We start from the raw sequence: 16772 nt of genomic DNA on the forward strand, positions 1-16772 counted from the left end.
ATATTTAGGAGCAGAAGTATGCTATGGTATTTTTTTCTCCTCTTAAAATATTCTCAAATATGAAAGTGTCTCCTCTCTCATTATTGTTTCTTTCTGTGAGTGCCTCATTTTACACTGGATAAGGAGAGGTCTTTTTCAGTTCTTGAAACATGGAATCAGCATAAGTTTTGCACTGTTACGACAAATATCACTGAACCTCTTGGATTATCCTTGTAGTTGCTGGGAACAGGCTTTTGGCAATAAGTTAAATAGTGGTGGCTTCTCCATAATATTGACAAAGCAACTGAGGCATGGAAGATGGTCACAATTTGCCCAGGATTACAGAACAAAGCTGTCATTCATCAGCTTTCCTCCATGACATTGTTTCCACCCATTGCCATTAATTTCTCAGAACATCTGTGAAGTAATCAGCATATGGCCTTCCTATGTGATTGCTAATGAGCTTATTAAAAGCTACAGAACAAAATTCCAGTTGCATGTGATTTTTACCTTACTTTACACTGGGCTTTTAATTACTTGCAAGCAGTTTATGAAATACTGTGGCTTAATAACTTTGCAGTGTTATTCTCTAATGTTATTTGAAAATGGGAAATTCAGTGGGCAGGGTATACTTAGTGTGGCAGAGAAGTTTGATAACTTTTACTTAAAGCAACATTTCTCCTCAGGCCTTTGATATAAAGGACATGCTAGGGCATAATTCTAACAGTAAAATAATGGATTCTGTATACCTAAAAAGTTTGTAGATCTTGTGCTAACTCTTTGTATAGGGATAGATAACACTTTTAATCCTAAAATGTTGGCTTTATATCATAGGAAAATGGGACTATTTAAATAGTGAAGGATTTCTAGCTAAATACCCAAAGATTTCCCACAGAACAGTGGAAGTCACTGAACTGTTTTCATGCTAAAATAAAAACAAATTTTCATGTCTGCCAGTACTGGAGAAAAATAGCAACTAGGAAACTGGAAAATACCGTTCTTACTTCAGAAAATAGTAATTCTGCATTCATATGTTTTGCTTTGTTTTCATGTGTTTCTTTCCCTGCTGCCTTTCAAGACTTCATAGTGAGTGATTCAGTTTAGTTTGACACGCTCACTGTAAGCTAAACATGATATTTGTTCCTCATGTTTTCTGTTCATAAGAGTTAAACTCCACAATGGTAGGAATTATGTGGAACTAACAACATTAATCATTCCACTTGGATGGATACTGCAAGTAGCTGATTTAGCCTGCTCCATTTTCAGTAATTAGCTCATTAGGTTCCTCCTCCTATCATTGTTCTGATCTTCATCCGATCTCTGCATTTGCAGTGAATGGATTTTAAATAGAGACCCTAGCATAGGTAAAAGGTCACAACTGTTCATTTTAAAACTAACTTGATTTTTAAGTACAACGTTTTCTGGTTTTACTATAAAGCCCCTGTGTTGCTGGGATGTGGAGTGATGGTCTGTGTGAACTGTGCATGACACAGATACATTCTTGTCTGCGCTGTCTCCAAGGGGGCAGCAATTGGAACAAGGCTGGTGTGCAGATGCTTCATTGGAACCGGTGCCTCAGGACATCTTTATGGTGCTCTTGGGCTTGGGACAGCAATGTGCAGAGATTAATGCAAAGCTGCTGACAGCTGGGAAAGAGTTATTTTTATCACCTGATATAAACAGATATCCCTTCTGTATGGGGTAGATAAAAGACACATACTGAAGTTACTATGGCATCACAGATCCCTTACAAACTTTCAGGATAGTCAGTGTGATGTAAGTATCACTGCTTATTCTGTCAAAGGAATCTAAGCTTATTCTGTTAGAGGAATATTATATGCTCCTTATAAAAAAAGTATAGTATTAGTGATATTCCTGCCAAACCAAATCAGTCTGGGCAAGTAGATTCATTGTCCATCCATTATCCATGCAGAGCTGTAAATGGTTTGGGGTTACTAACCAATTATTATAAAATCTGTACAGCCTTGCTTTTCCTAGACATTTTCAAAGCATTTTAGTTACAGCTTCATTATATAAATTTTTTCATGGTGTTTCCAAATTCTTTTATCAGCTGTCCAATTATGAGGCAGATAGATTAGGACTTCTTTTTATTTTAGAAAACACAGTTTTAGAGTAGGACACTAGATGACCACCTAAGTCTGTGTTATTTGTTTGGCTTCTGTGGAGCTACCCTGACCTAGATGAGAACTGAATCTGGTCCAATAGCAATTAACACATCAGCTAATATACTTGAAAATTATCTTCCTTATTCCTCATTGCCTCTAAGTAATTAAAAACCCCATATACATCCAAGTTGATACTTCTCTGTAATGGAGCAATGTGTATTATTTACAAAGGTATCTTCAGATTGAGATAGACTTTCTGAAGGGTCAGTTTCTTTTAGACATAATTATTGAACTTCAGAAAAAGCTGTGCAATTGTCATGAAACAAGAATTAATTGCTTACGAGTTCAAATTATATTAACAAAACAAGGACAAGGCAAATTTGTCATAAGCTACTGAAAGATCTCACTTCTTGGATGTGTTTAAATCATGGTATTTCTTGAGGCGGTTTAGCACTTGTTGCTGCCTTCACTGGTCAGGCTATGTGACTGACAAGCCTTGCAGTGTCAAGATTCTATATGCTAGCAACGTTGAAACCAGAAGGATGACAGTCCTAAATATGGTTACTGATGTTACTGTTGTGGTGAGTGGGCATATGTTACCATGCACAGCAAGTTGTTTTGTAACAGAGGTGCTGTCTCAAGAGTAGTCTAATATGGAAAGCAGAGTGTCTTTGTCTTAGCTATGTCCTGACCCTGCTCGTGGAACCTGATTCATTTGCTTCTGTTAGACTGTTGTAGGCAAGCCTAAGATACTTCTGTCATTTGCTAGAACGTGAGAGACTTATTCAAAGCTGTGTAATTTGTTTCCATGTTAAATGTATAGTGAAACATTCAAACTTCAATTTTGTCCATTGCCACAATGTGCTTTTGATCAGTGAGAGGTGTAGCCATGTAATAATGAAGGGCAACCAGTCCTAATAATAGCATATCACTAAGGACTAATGTTGATTTCCCTTTTTTTCTTGGTTTCTTTCTTGGCTTGTTTCTCCATGGCCTCCTTGTCTCATAAAACCACATAAATTTTGATATAACAAAACATTATATTATTGTGTGTTTAAGTCAGGAAAAAAATGTGCTTCACCAATTTAACTTCGAACTGTAAGCTGGTCCCAACAGACCGTCAGGTAAGCCTTGGAAATCATGATATCTCTCCCTGTTATATTTCCTCTTGGCTTTCTGCATCAAAACCTAAGATTCTTTTGTATTATGTAAACATACTGGGAGATGAATCAAGGATGATTTGCCACATCTTAATAATAGTTAGCCTGCCTCTCCAGGCATGATTCTCCATGAGGGACAAACTAGCCACTGTTTCATAAGCAACAGTTATCTCACTAACACATTATCCCTCTTCCACTGTGTTTATACCTGAAAAGATTTAAATCAGTCATTGTCGGCAGGATGGGAAAACTATACCTACATACTTTGTGGTATAGTTTTTCAGATGCATTCATTTCAGACCTTTCAGAACTCAAAATGGAATCTGAATAAATTTTCAAACTTGAGCAAGAAGAACATGCATAAAACAATAGCAATGTTACTGTGTTGTCAACTGAAATAAGCTGTAATATATTTATAGTAATTAAAAATGCTTAAAATCTATATTTTTTTTTTTTCAGTATAGATGAAAGAGGGTTTTTTCTGGTCCTTTGCTTATGCGATTCTAGTGGAATTTCAAATCTGAACTACATTATTTACACTTACAGCAGTGTAGTAGCAGAAATCAGTTTGCTTTTTTTTTATTTTTTAATTTATTTTTTTTTTTGTGATTAAGCATCACCGAAATTCTGAAGATGTTAAACACCTCTGATACCCCTTAAGGCCCAACAACTTCAGTCAGTCTTGGGAAAAGAAATTATGATCCTGCAAATTCTTTGGAGAACCTTCTTCCTTCTTTCAAAGCAATAGCCAAGTATTAGGCTTCTTATCTAAGAAGGATGGGGAAAGATAAATGCCATGAATTAAAATAGATTTAACTTCTAATTAGAAGGCAGCCTGGCCAGTATGGCCAAGTTGGAGTGAGTCCAAGAAAAATTAATATGGAGGAAAGAGTAAAAGTCAGACTGATTTACCAGCTACAGAGTAAGACAGCTGGGGGTAGTTGTATCAGTCTCTTACGGAGCGCTCGGAGTTAAGAGGCCCAAATCAAAGAACACTGTTGCTAAATATGCCACTGGATGAACCTCGTCCAGTGTGGGTTGCCTTTTAATGGCCAGAAAAGTCCTTGAAGGTTCAAGTGGAACTGGTTTCCTTAGCTATCTTCAAGTTACTGTATTTTTTAACAGATAAAATAATTTTACCTTTGGTTAACTTCAATCACTGTATACCATATGCATGTATACATGTTGTGTGATCTTTAATAATATACATACTACATAGTGATTGACCCTTGATGCTGTTGGAAAACTTATAGAAGAATTCTGTAGCACTGGGGACTCTATTAGCAGGAGCAAACTCATCTTCATTAAACTGCACTCATGATACTGTGTTGAGTTCCCCCTGCCTTTCCATCTCCATCAAAATACAAGACTGTTACCAACTTACCAATATACATTCAGCAGAGGGTCACCAAGATGCTCATGGAGATGGAGCTCTTGCCCTGTAAACAGAGTCTGAGGGAAAGACAGACTTGCTCAGCCTGAGAGAGGAGAGGTTTCAGAGGGACCTCAGAACAACCTTCTCATACCAATAAGGAGGTATCAGGCTTTGTATAAGGGAATGTTTTTTCACCATAACAACAGTAAAGCAATAAACCAGCTTGTACCATTTTAAGTTTGGAGTTTTTCAGTATCCAGCTGGAGACAGCTGTAAGCAACCTGGCTTGATCTTGCATCTGACCCTGCATAGAGCTGAGAGCTGGGTTAGATGACCTCCCAAGGATCCTTCTAGCCTGGATTATTTTATGACATTACCATTAACCATGAAAGAGAAACTCCATAACTGATCAGTCTGCAGTCATGATTTACTGCAAAAAGTTGCTGCAATGGGATTTAAATTCTTAAGATGCTTAGAATTTCATAATAAATTTATATGAAATTGGAAATGCAGTTATGCTCTAGTGTCTTCTTTACACTTGACTATAAATTATAAGATTTTTCTGGTATAGTTCTGTTGGCGGAGAATGAAATAATTATTTATTATTATGCTCTCAGCTAACATCAATGGCCCAGAAGTAGTCTTGTCTTAGGTATAGCTGTGCTATATGAAGAGTATTCTTTTGGATAAAGTGTAGGTATTCTGGTTTCTTATGTGCTGTGTGCATGTAAAAGAGTTCTGCTATGGTATTTTCCTGTTGTAGAGTGCCAATATTCCAATGCTGTAGTGGGGAAAAGTGACTAAGGATATGCCCATAAAGTCAAGTTAAGAGACAGGATGTATTTGGTCAGGTAGAGCACTGTAGAACTACCTCAGAGACAGGATGTATTTGGTCAGGTAGAGCACTGTAGAACTACCTCAGTTCTGTGTCCATCACTGTAGGTATGCTCTGCAAATCAGACTGAAATTGGTGTGCAAAGAGAGGTGAGCCCTGCTTGGTTTATTGCCTGATGGGTCTAATTAAGTTTGCACTGACATGGCACAGAGAAAAGATAAAAGTTTGCTCTCTGGGACTATATAGTATATACTCCTGACATCTGTGGAATGGAGATGCTGGAAATGATCCTTATGAATCCTTTTGGGATGTGTAAGCGAGAAACATTACCTCTCAGCCAACTGTTACAGTAAAATAAAATCAGTATTATCCAGAGAAACTTCATCAGTTGATTTACACTGCAGTAAAAACAAACAAACAAACAAACAACACCCCCCCCAAAAAAAAATCCCAACCCAGTAAAATTAAGAAAGTAAAGTTAATGAACTAAAATCTATGAAGTAAAATCAATATTATCAGTGTAACCTCCATCAGTTGATTTATGCCATAGCAAAGCAATATCATCATTTCTGTTTCCTGGCTGGATGACTTAATTGCATATTAAAGGGAAGAAACATTTAAGGATATGTCCATAGAGGCAGTTTAAGACACAGGATGTATTTGCTCAGGTAGAGTGCTGTAGAACTGTCTCAGTTCTGGGTCCATCCCAGTAGATATGCTCTGCAAATCAGAACAGAACCAGTATGTGAAGAGAGATGAACCCTGTCTGGTTTACAGCCTGATGAGTCTAATTAAGCTGCACTGACATGGCATGCAAAAAAGTATGTGTGGCTGTTGTGGTTATGTGTGCAAACTGCAGTAAAAACAGTTGTATGCATCTTCATATTAACAACAAAAGTGTGTTCAGAAAACTGTGAGCAGGGAGAGTGCTCTGAACGTAGCAAATATAGCAGATTAAGAACTCGAATTTGGCCACAACAGAACAGAATTAGTAGCTGCTGTTTGAACTGTGACTCAGTAGTATTGCAGGAATTCTTCTACATACCCACCAATATCTAAGGTTCCTAAGTGGTAGATTTGTGATTTTGTTGCCAAGCTGCCACTGAACCACGATGTATATGTCCTACATGAACAGCATCCTACATGTACAGCATCCAGGGAGTCTACTCAGTTATAGGTTATCCTGAGAAAGCCTCTGCTGTGTGCTGCAGTACTGAAGAGCTGGACTTAGTTCTTGTCTGAGTCCTCTCTTTTCTCCTATGAGAAGAAAGCAGGGCCCAGAAGCACTTGCAGTGTTTGAAGGGAAGGGAAGAACAACCTCTGAATGGGAGATCATGTGCCAGGCTACCAGCAGATGGAAGGAAAAGGAGCATGTGATAGGAAGACAGATAAAGGAGAGGACAGGAAAGAATTGTGGGAGCCAAAGCTTATTGCCCAAATTGATGATGTTCATATGTATGTTCCTGTATGTTGTATCATATAGAGGAACCCAACTCCTCATAGGAACCAACTCAAATTATCATCTTAATTGAATATTTATCTAAGTTCCTTCTCAGACTACCATCTTATTCATGCTGAGCCACTTGGATTTTATTAGTAAAATCTAAGGTAAGCGATATCAGAATAAAATGATAGACAAGGCTGTTGTCTTAGACACAAATTGTGTGAGCGACTGTCAATCAGCACCCCTAGGTCCTTTTCTGCTGAGCAGCTTTCCAGTTACTCTTCCCCCCAAAAAAATAGTCTGACATCTGTGGAAGAGGCAGTGAATGGAGAACAGCAGCAATTGCATTTGAATCGGATTCAGTTTAACTCGCTTGTGAATAATTATTTTCACTATTGTTCCAGATCTGCTTCTCAGTAATTAGCAACTGAGGAAAGTCCTAATCTTTTAATTAATATATGGATGCATTACAGACTTGAATACTAGCTCTGCATGTGCAGATGGCCATCTTCACTGTGAACTGTTATGCTTTATTTTCAGTGGAGAAGCATGGAATAACTCTACTGGAATATAGATGTCTCTGTGGACAGTAAGCTTACAGAAAATATTTGTTTGTTGTAGCAGAATGGAAGGTAAAACTAATTATTCATATTCTGTGAGTGGCTGAGATGAATAGAAATTAGTAGATCCTGAAACTGAGACCCAAGAATTAAGGTCTCAGAGATCAATTGATATTTTTGTCAGTGCAAAACAACAAAACTGACAAGGGCTGGGGTTTGGATTTCCTAATGCTGAGTAGGAGTACACCACAAAGTTTCTCATCCTCCTGACTTTTCTTGATTAGGATTTTCTGCTTACCACTTTTGGTTGCCACATGTTGGGAAAACTGTTATCTGTGAAGGGTGTGGAAGGAAGAACTGTTGAAGGGAAAGAGCTGGAAATTTTCTTTCCACTGAAGTGAGTATTGGGTTTGCCTCTCTGCAGTCAGTGTCAAGATCTCCTTCCTGGGCGACTAAGGGAAGGAAAAGTTTTCTCTCACAATGTTGATTTCCTGCAGGATGCAGTAAGAAAGGAATCACAAATCAGATGGATTATAGTTAGGAGATTAAGGAGGAAAATATTTCAGGAAAGATAACGTCACTCTTTTTCTGAGATAGCAAATCTGATTCAAACTGCTGAAGAACTAACAGGCTTATTAAATCATAAATTCCTAATTACATATTCCTGTCAGAATTCCCATTTTCTGTTTTGGCTTCCCTGTGTTCCCCTGAGACCTATGAGGCATATATACTTTGCCTTACTAAAGAAACCTCCAGTAGATTCTTTCATCCCATGTCTACATTAACTTTAGGTTACTTTTCTATAGAGAATATAAAAGGATATGACTTAGCCCAGTTTAAAAAGCGTGTATGCCATTTAAACAATGTCATTGTCAGGCTCTAACTCAACTGTCAGCTGTTCAGCTAGGTTCAGTTAGCATCCTTAGTAGCTGACAGCCTTGCAAATCCCTGCCAGCTGAGGACTGGCCTATACACCTGACCATTTCTCTGCTAATGTATAAGGGCATCTCAGTTGTTTCCCATTGCTCTTCAGCCAGTTTATGGATTATATTCAGCTTTTGTTTGATTGCCCCTGTCTTTAGCTCTGTTCTGATCTGTGTATCAGCTTCTGCACCATATTCTCCCAACCCACTTAGGTCTTACTATCATCTTTGCTCCTGATCTTGTGTTCTGTCATGTTGATGGTGATACATCTTAGTCTGACTGACTTTCTTAGTCTTATGTCTGTCATGCCTGCTTCTAGATGCAGACCCTGCATTACTCTGGTTAGCATTCCTTACCTTTTGCTTGCCTTCAAACTCTAGCTGGCATTGCAGCCAGCTACGCCTTTGCTTGTGCTCCTTAGCCAGACTTCTCATAACTCATTTTCTTGACTGTTTAGCTTTTCTTTCTGGTTTGGCCACACTTCTACTATTGCTTCATCTCAAGGTCCTATATTTAAGCTGGAGCACACTAACACTCAACGTTTCCCACCCTAAAGTGCTAGCTTAATTTGTGTTGTCAGTTAGCCTTCAAGTCCCAACTCCAGCAGTGAGCACAAAATTCAGAGAATGCTGGTGTTTAAAAGATAAAACTAGAAGGAAGTTGAAATTTGTGTGGAGAAGAGCTGTTTACATACATGTATCTATAAATTCACTAGTATTCTCCAGATCTTCTTCACTTTTTTTTCTATTTTCAGCAGCAAGCCTGTAAGTTTTCTCAATATTTCTTATGCAGCTTTATTTTTCAGGCCCAGCAGGATCTGTAGAAGAGACGCTTTTAATGTGGATGAGCTCTCAGGCATTTTCTGTCCACTTCAGAGCTGATTTTACACCAACATTAGTTTTAACCCTAATCTTGCTGAAGCGGGGAAATGCTCAAGGTTAAAAGATGATAAAATAAGAAATTCCACACTTTCTCAGGACAGAGTGTGGTTTTCTGAGAAAACAGTGCTGGCTGTAGAGCACTGAGTATTTTACCACTGTTGCTATCACACTATTTCATAAGAAAGCACTGATCTTGTATGAACTCTTTTGTTGGATCAAATTTGTTTGATAAATACTTGTAATTCCTTTGTATGAGACAGCTTTATAGCATATTTACCTGAGTCATTCTATCCTTACGTTAAATCAATAATGTCTGTCATTGTGCAAATTATATACAAACATGATGTCAAATTAATTTCTATAAGGGTGCATTCTGGGTAATTCAGCACAAATGTGCCAAGCTGCCTGCTCAGGATCTGGATCATATTTATACTGAAATGTATTCCCATATATTTGTGGAAGCATAAATGTCGTTAGCAAATATCTCAGAAGTTCCTAAAATATAGTGAAATATAAAAGTTCAAAAAATATAGCTGAAAATTTCTGGCAGAACGCAGTTGCTGTGATAACTGCATGTATATTCCACAAGTCTTGATAAAACAGACTATATAAATATCAAGGTATAATGCACAAGACTACCTTCCTGGTCATAAGCTCATGGAGGAAAGCAATAGAAATGCATTCGTTTGTTACTATCCTTGGGCCTTGGATAGATGCAGGGAAGATCAATATTTTCTGTATCGAAGTGTAGTGCAAATTCCTTATGACCTACAGGGTTTTCTCTTTTAAAAAAATAAAGAAAGGCTGCAGGTGTATATTACTGTCTTAATATTCCTTAGATACAGGTTTCATTCATAGATTGACATATAGAACTTTAGTATTTCAGTAGAGTAGCCTTAATATTTAAGCTGAGAATTATGTCGCTGTCTTTTCCAGGAAATTGAAACAGATTTTAGGTTTTTACATAGGAGCTTTCGTGGAGGTGATGAATTGGAATAAATCATCTGCATTTAATGGAGACAGTCTAAAACATTTCCTCTCCCTTAGCAGGAAGCTATGGGTATATATATTGGAGCATAAAGAAATAAATTCTTTACCTGAAAAATTATTGGTACAAATCCAGGAATGCCTCTGTTTTAAAAAATGATTGTTTTAATCTAAACTGCCTGGTATGAAGAAAACTGAAACTTTTCCAGGTGAGTTCAGAGTACGGAGGTGTTTCACATTTTTCTTGTCAGATGCTTTTATGAAGATATATAATTTGCTACAAATATTTTAAATTTGTCATCTGGCCGACCATAGCTATTCTAAAGGACAAGAAGAGCTGTTTCTTTAAGTTCTGGTGTTAAGGTAATTTCTGTAGTGATTTACACAACAAACAGTAAATAAATGATAAATAAAGGATACTCTTGACAAAATAGGCAGTTGAACCTTAGTAATGCAAACGCTGTTACGCAGCCCCCCTCAGTTTAAAAAAATCATTAAGAAAGTAAATAATTAAAATAATACTGTGCTCTACTGCTTGAACTTGCATTCATTTGAGCTGTCCCTTAAGGACCTAAAAAGACAAATTCCTAAAAGAAAAATAAAAAATAAAGGAGTTGGTGTTGATTCAATCTGGCATAACTGAAATTATTCTGAAGGTGCTATAAGCCTAATTTTATAGCGTTTTCAAACTGACTTATCGATTTCAGCAGTCTTGATGACAGTCTTGGTAGAAATGCACATCAATATAGAACCTTGCAATAGCTCATGAGAAGAAACAAATGAAAGATGTATAGAGGGAAAAACTTTAAGATAAACTAGCTGTGCTATGTTTACAAAGATCAACAAATAATTGACAACGCTCCCTTCCCCCCGCCACTTTCCCCGATTGGTTAGGGGCTCCACAAAGAGAAAAAAAATGGACTCTGAAAGGACAGAGGTGAGTGTTCTTTTTTAGTACTTGCCAATTGTAGCAGGTTTGGTCAGTCCTTCTTGGACAAATATTAATTGTATGATTTAAATCACAACATTTTCACTTTTTGACTAAATGGGAAGTAAATCTCTGGAGTAAATATTAGGAGATCTACTCAGACAAGAAATAAAATACTTCATGTGAGTGTTGAAAACCTGCACACTAGGAACTCAGAAGGTCAGCCTGGAGAGTCATGAACAAAACTAAGAAAGACTAATTTTAGGTGCTTAGTTCACTTCAGAAACATCTACTCATTCTCTGGGTTTGAAGCACAATTATTTCCTGCAAGGTGTTTAGAAGAAAAAAATACATGATAAATGAAATAGACTACAACATTTGCGTACCATGCAGTTCTCTTCCTAAATACACAATGTGGAAAAGTACCTGTTTGTAGTTATGTAGAAAAAAAGCCATCAATCAGATGAGTGTTAATAGTTGTCTTAGGGTAGATTTTATATAGGAAGAAAAAAGTAGGCTGTGAAGTAACCTGCTTTATTTTAGCTGATTTACTGGGCTCTACAAAGAAATATTGCCTGCGTCGTATAGTGATTCTGTCCACAGCTCAGTGGCTATCCTCCAGCATATAGCTGATGGCACATGCTGTTGGGTTTTACAGCAGAGAGGTTTATCATTACTGTGTTTACTGTTTGTGTTCATATGAATTTATCACACACTCTTTTTTTTTTTTATGTTTCTTTATAGCACAGATTGGCACCTTTTGCAGTTTGGGGGGTTTGCTGTCTTTTTCCTAGTCATTAAGGCAGAGATTCATGAAATTCAAAACAATTTTTAATTATTGTTATTATTTTTAAGTTTTCCTCAGGTTGTCCTCTAGAATTCCCCGTAGTATATATTAAATACTGTGGTTCCTAGATTTTAAAACCGGGACACATCACTGTAGGCAGCAGTTTTTTTAAAAAAGCAAATGTAAGCAAAGTCTAGCTCAGGAATTCCTTCACCTAACCCAGTGAAATGCATTAAAACATCTGCTGGATTTAAGTGGCTTCTATGTTCTCTCTCTGTATGTTGAGTAACCGGTTTATTCCTAACCTGTTGGAGGTCTTGGTGGTTAAAGAATTTAGCCAGGATGGGAGAATTCAGTGCTCAGTGCTGCCAGGAGTCAGAGCCTCTGTTTTCAACTTCATGGAGAAAGTCCAACCTGCAGGCTCTGGAGATAAGTCTTCTCCTTCCATGTCTCTCTGTAAAAGACAGAAGTCACAGAATCATGGAATGTTTGAGGTTGGAAGGGGCCACCACAGGTCATTTAGCCAAAACTCCTGATCAGGCAGAATCACATAGAGCACATTGCTCAGGATTGTGTCCAGACAGCACATCTCTCCAGCCTGTCTAGATGTTTCCGAATGACAACATAGCACTCCAGGGATCAGCCACTGCTCCAGTTTTGTATGATCAGCAAACTTACTGAGGGCGCACGCTGTCCTTCATCCAAGTCACTGATGAGTCAGTTAAACAACACTGGACACAGTGTTGACCTTTAGAGGATAGCAATAATTAGAGGTCTCCAGCTAGACTCTGTGCCACTGATCACAACTCTCTGAGACGTGCCATTCAGCCAGTTCGCAATCTACCTCACCGTCCACTTTCCAGACGGCACTTCCTGAGCTTTCCTATGAGGATGTCTTGGGAGACAGTGTCAACAGCCTTAGAAGTCTTCTTCTATGTCTGTCTGTCTCACTTGTAGGATCAAGATGGATTCCTAAGATCAGACATGAGATAGTTTATTCAGTAGGAGAGGGGAGTTGAGGTTAGAACACTTTCCTGTGGAAGTGGGAAACAGTCGTTAGCCCTTGGACTGAGCAAGGCATTGAGCCATTTTTTCTCATTCCATTGGGTCGTGGTTTAAACCCTGTCATGAAGTTAGCCATGCAGTCCACTCCCCCCGCACCCACCCTTTCTTCCCCTCCTCTCCCACTCCCGAAGCGACGGGTAGGAGAATGGAAAGAATGTAACTCCCATGGGTTGAGATAAGAACAGTCCAGTAACTAAGGTATAACACAAACCACTACTGCTGCCACCGATGATAATACTGATAAGGGAAATAACAAGGGAAGAGAATACAATACCACTCATCGAAGACCACCCCGACTGAGCAGTGAGCCAGCCCTTCCGGGTAGCTCCCAGTTACATCCCGGGCATGACATGCTGTGGTATGGAATACCTCTTTGGCTAGTTTAGGTCAGGTGTCCTGTCTCTGCTTCCTCCCGGCTTCCCCTCCTTCCTGGCAGAGCATGAGACTCACAAAGTCCTTGGTCAGGGTAAACATTTGAGCAGTAACTAAAAACATCGGTGTTATCAGTGCTGTTCCCAGACCGAAAGTCAAAAACACAGCGCTGCACCAGCTACTAAGAAGGAGAAAAAATGGCTGCTACTGCTGAACCCAGAACACATTGGTAAGAGCTATATCTGGGAGGTTCCTATATAAAAATGATCACTGACACCATAGCCACCTCAGAACTGTGGTTTTCGTTAGAAAAGAGAGGAGGCAATGCCTGCAGTACTTCATATTAGTCTTTTGCTGTCATTTTTTCAGTTTCTCAATGACTCTAGGAGTCAAAATTTTGCATAGAAATGTTGACTCCAACCCACCATTGTAATTCATCTTAGGCAATAGTAATGAAATTATGGCTTATTTTACATTTAAGTATCTGACTAGTTCTACTAACAGAGGATTCTCTAGACACTATTTTTAAGATTGTATGTAAGTGCTGTGCTGGATCAAATGTTCCATACCACACAGGACCAGAGCAACTCAGGAGGTACTTGGCAGTTCCTGGGCTTTAAGAGAGAAATCTTAATCATGTATGTATGTGATACTTCTACAAAAGCTGGATAATAGCAAATACCATAAGTATTAACAAGTAAATTACCACAGATCATTAGGAAATATATTTGAATATCCAAATAGGTAATATCTATACTCACAGCTCATACTAAATGAGGGAATGGAATTAAATGGGGAATGGAAAATTTGGACTTACACTGAATTATCTTCTTTAAAGCCAACACTTCCGTGTTCAACTACTCATTGACTGTGTAGTTCAAATGACCTTACTTATGTTAATGTAATTTATAGATTGCCTTCTGAAAGTGTTTGGCAAGTGTTGGGAACAGTATGCAATTCACGATTAGATTAGCTTCAGAGCACCACTTCATATTACACGATACACACTTTTGCATAGACAACATCCGAATCACAGTTATATTATTGCATTTTATTTGCAACAGCGCCCACGCTGTGCTTCCTGTTTTCCAGAGGCTTGCCAAACTCTTGCTCTAAGCAGCTCAGTGTACTACTGACCATAGGCATAGCAGGGGGCAATTTGCAATAGCTGAGTACAAGAGGTCAGTGGCTCACTGACTGTAAGCAGTATAACTGTTCTGTTCTGTTATACTGTAAGCAGTATAACAGAAGAATATAGCAGAGGACTTAAGTTTAATAAGGCTAAAGGTGTTGGTGCTGAGCTAAGAGAGCCCATGCAAAGTGGAAGCAAACACAGGGGAGAAGCAGATCAAAATATAGTGGTGTGGATGAATGAATGGACGAACTGCCGTACCTGGTAAGCGTAATTTGGTTGTGCTTTGCTGTTTTGCAATCCACATTTTTTCTCCATTAGTGCAGTGGCATGTGGTGTACAATCAGAGCTGCAACATCCAACTGATGGTACCCAAACTGACAAATGTCGGGCTGTCATCTGTGAGTGGTGGCTGCCAGCTTGGACAACAGATACTGAGACTGAACAGGGGAACTTCCTTCAGAGCTGAAAACTTGAGATGCTGCACTACACTGGAGCTGAACAAGGAAGCCTCATCTGCAAGAGGTGTAACAGATTCCTCTTAGAATCACAAAATCATAGGATGGTTTGAGTTGGAAGGGACCTTAAACATAACCTAGTCCAATCCTCCTGCTGCAGGCAGGGACACCTTCCACTAAGCTAGATTGCTCAAAGCACTGTCCAGCCGGGCTTTTCCACTGATAGTGCTAGAATTCACACTGCAACACATTCTCATTACTTGTGGTTGCACAAATAATATCCGCTGTTATTTAGTATATAAAAGTGCATGTTATATTAATGCAACCTATAACCTAACCCATAAATTATATCAGATTAGACAACTCTTGATTTTCAAAGAATTATTTCAAAGATTATTCATTATGTCTTTTTTAAATGAGAAACCTATCACATCAGTTTGCATTTTTTCTTAAGCAGGTACAGGGATCATAAGTGCTGTATATTTTAAGTCACTACCATACTTCTAAATGAAAATCAAAAGAATTGTTTACACAAGTTGCTGAAAATTGAAAAATTCAATGTGAAAATCCTGCATAGGTACAGAAGAGAAGTTTGGGTTTTAGAAGTTTGGAGAATATGTAACTTCTTGCAGTATCCATTAACTTTGATGGTACTTTGCATCAAAGAAAATGTAGTACAAAACAAAGTACAAAATGTAATGCAAAACAAAGTACATCTTGGCCAAAATTCCATGTCATACAGATCACATTTTCTTCATACTAAAGATTCAAAGGGATAAAATGAGAGAAGAATCATCATGTTCCCCACATTTATTTGTGCCTCATCAGTAAAGGTGACTTTGAAACGAAAAGTGTATTTCACTACTTCAAGAACTGTGTATCATTTCCAGGTTTAAGTAGTGAGTTCTGTCATCTCCTAAAATTGCTGTTTGTGATGGCAGGTGTTTGGAAAGGGCCTGTTTACCCTCCCTTCCTGCCCCGTTAGCATTAGTTAGATTTAGCAAAATCAACAACTTCTGTTTGAGCTATGTGCTGTGGACTGAAACACGAACCCCTGGGACCCTTTGTGGAGCTGATTAATAAACAGCTCTGGCAAATTATCCTCCTCTTTCTTGCTTCCTTGAAGCAGCAGTCTTTGAGCATGCGTACACATGAAATGATCAGAATTCAGATTACTTTTTCCTTAACCCCCTGCACTGCGCCTTCATATTTAAAAGTATACCAGAAAAAAAACTCCTTTCTGGGGCAAATATTCACTTTGATCTTTGTTTATTCAAGTGTCCTCTTGGGCTGTTGTTCTGTCTTGTCAGTCACAGTAGCATTTTGTCAGCTGATGGATAATAATTCAGTTACGTCTGCACAATTGGAGAGCATGTCCCACAGTTAAATCAAATCAGAGTAGAAATAATCTTCAATTTTTATCTAGGATCAAAGAACACATGGTTGAGTGTCTAATAATGCAATTTTCAGTTAATATGCTGGTCAGTGTTATATTCCGTGAAAAGATTACTGGGGTTTCTATTCAGGTTGCAGCAGCCAAAGGCAGAGATTGGATGCAGGAAAAATGCATGTCCACCCAAAAAGATGCCTTTTGCAGTGAAAGAGGCCTGGAGAGGCACATTAAGGAGCCTGAGTTATTTTAACTCCGCTGTGTACTTCACAGCTGCTCTATCAAGGGATTACTTAACATGGCTTTTGGAATTATCTTAGTCTAATCTGTGCGTGAAAAAGATCCATTTGATTGGCTATCATTTGCATT

General features: G+C 38.4%; 1 protein-coding gene across 1 annotated transcript in view; it reads left to right on the plus strand.

Moving 5' to 3' along the window:
• The window catches only part of RAB3C (RAB3C, member RAS oncogene family), a gene marked incomplete at both ends in the record, with an annotated part of 133664 nt that overhangs the window by 25625 nt on the left and 91267 nt on the right, over window positions 1–16772 (plus strand). The gene's annotated exons all lie outside the window — the stretch shown is intronic.

Source organism: Psittacula echo (genome assembly GCF_963264785.1).
Source record: "Psittacula echo genome assembly, chromosome: Z".
Lineage (NCBI taxonomy): Eukaryota > Metazoa > Chordata > Aves > Psittaciformes > Psittacidae > Psittacula > Psittacula echo.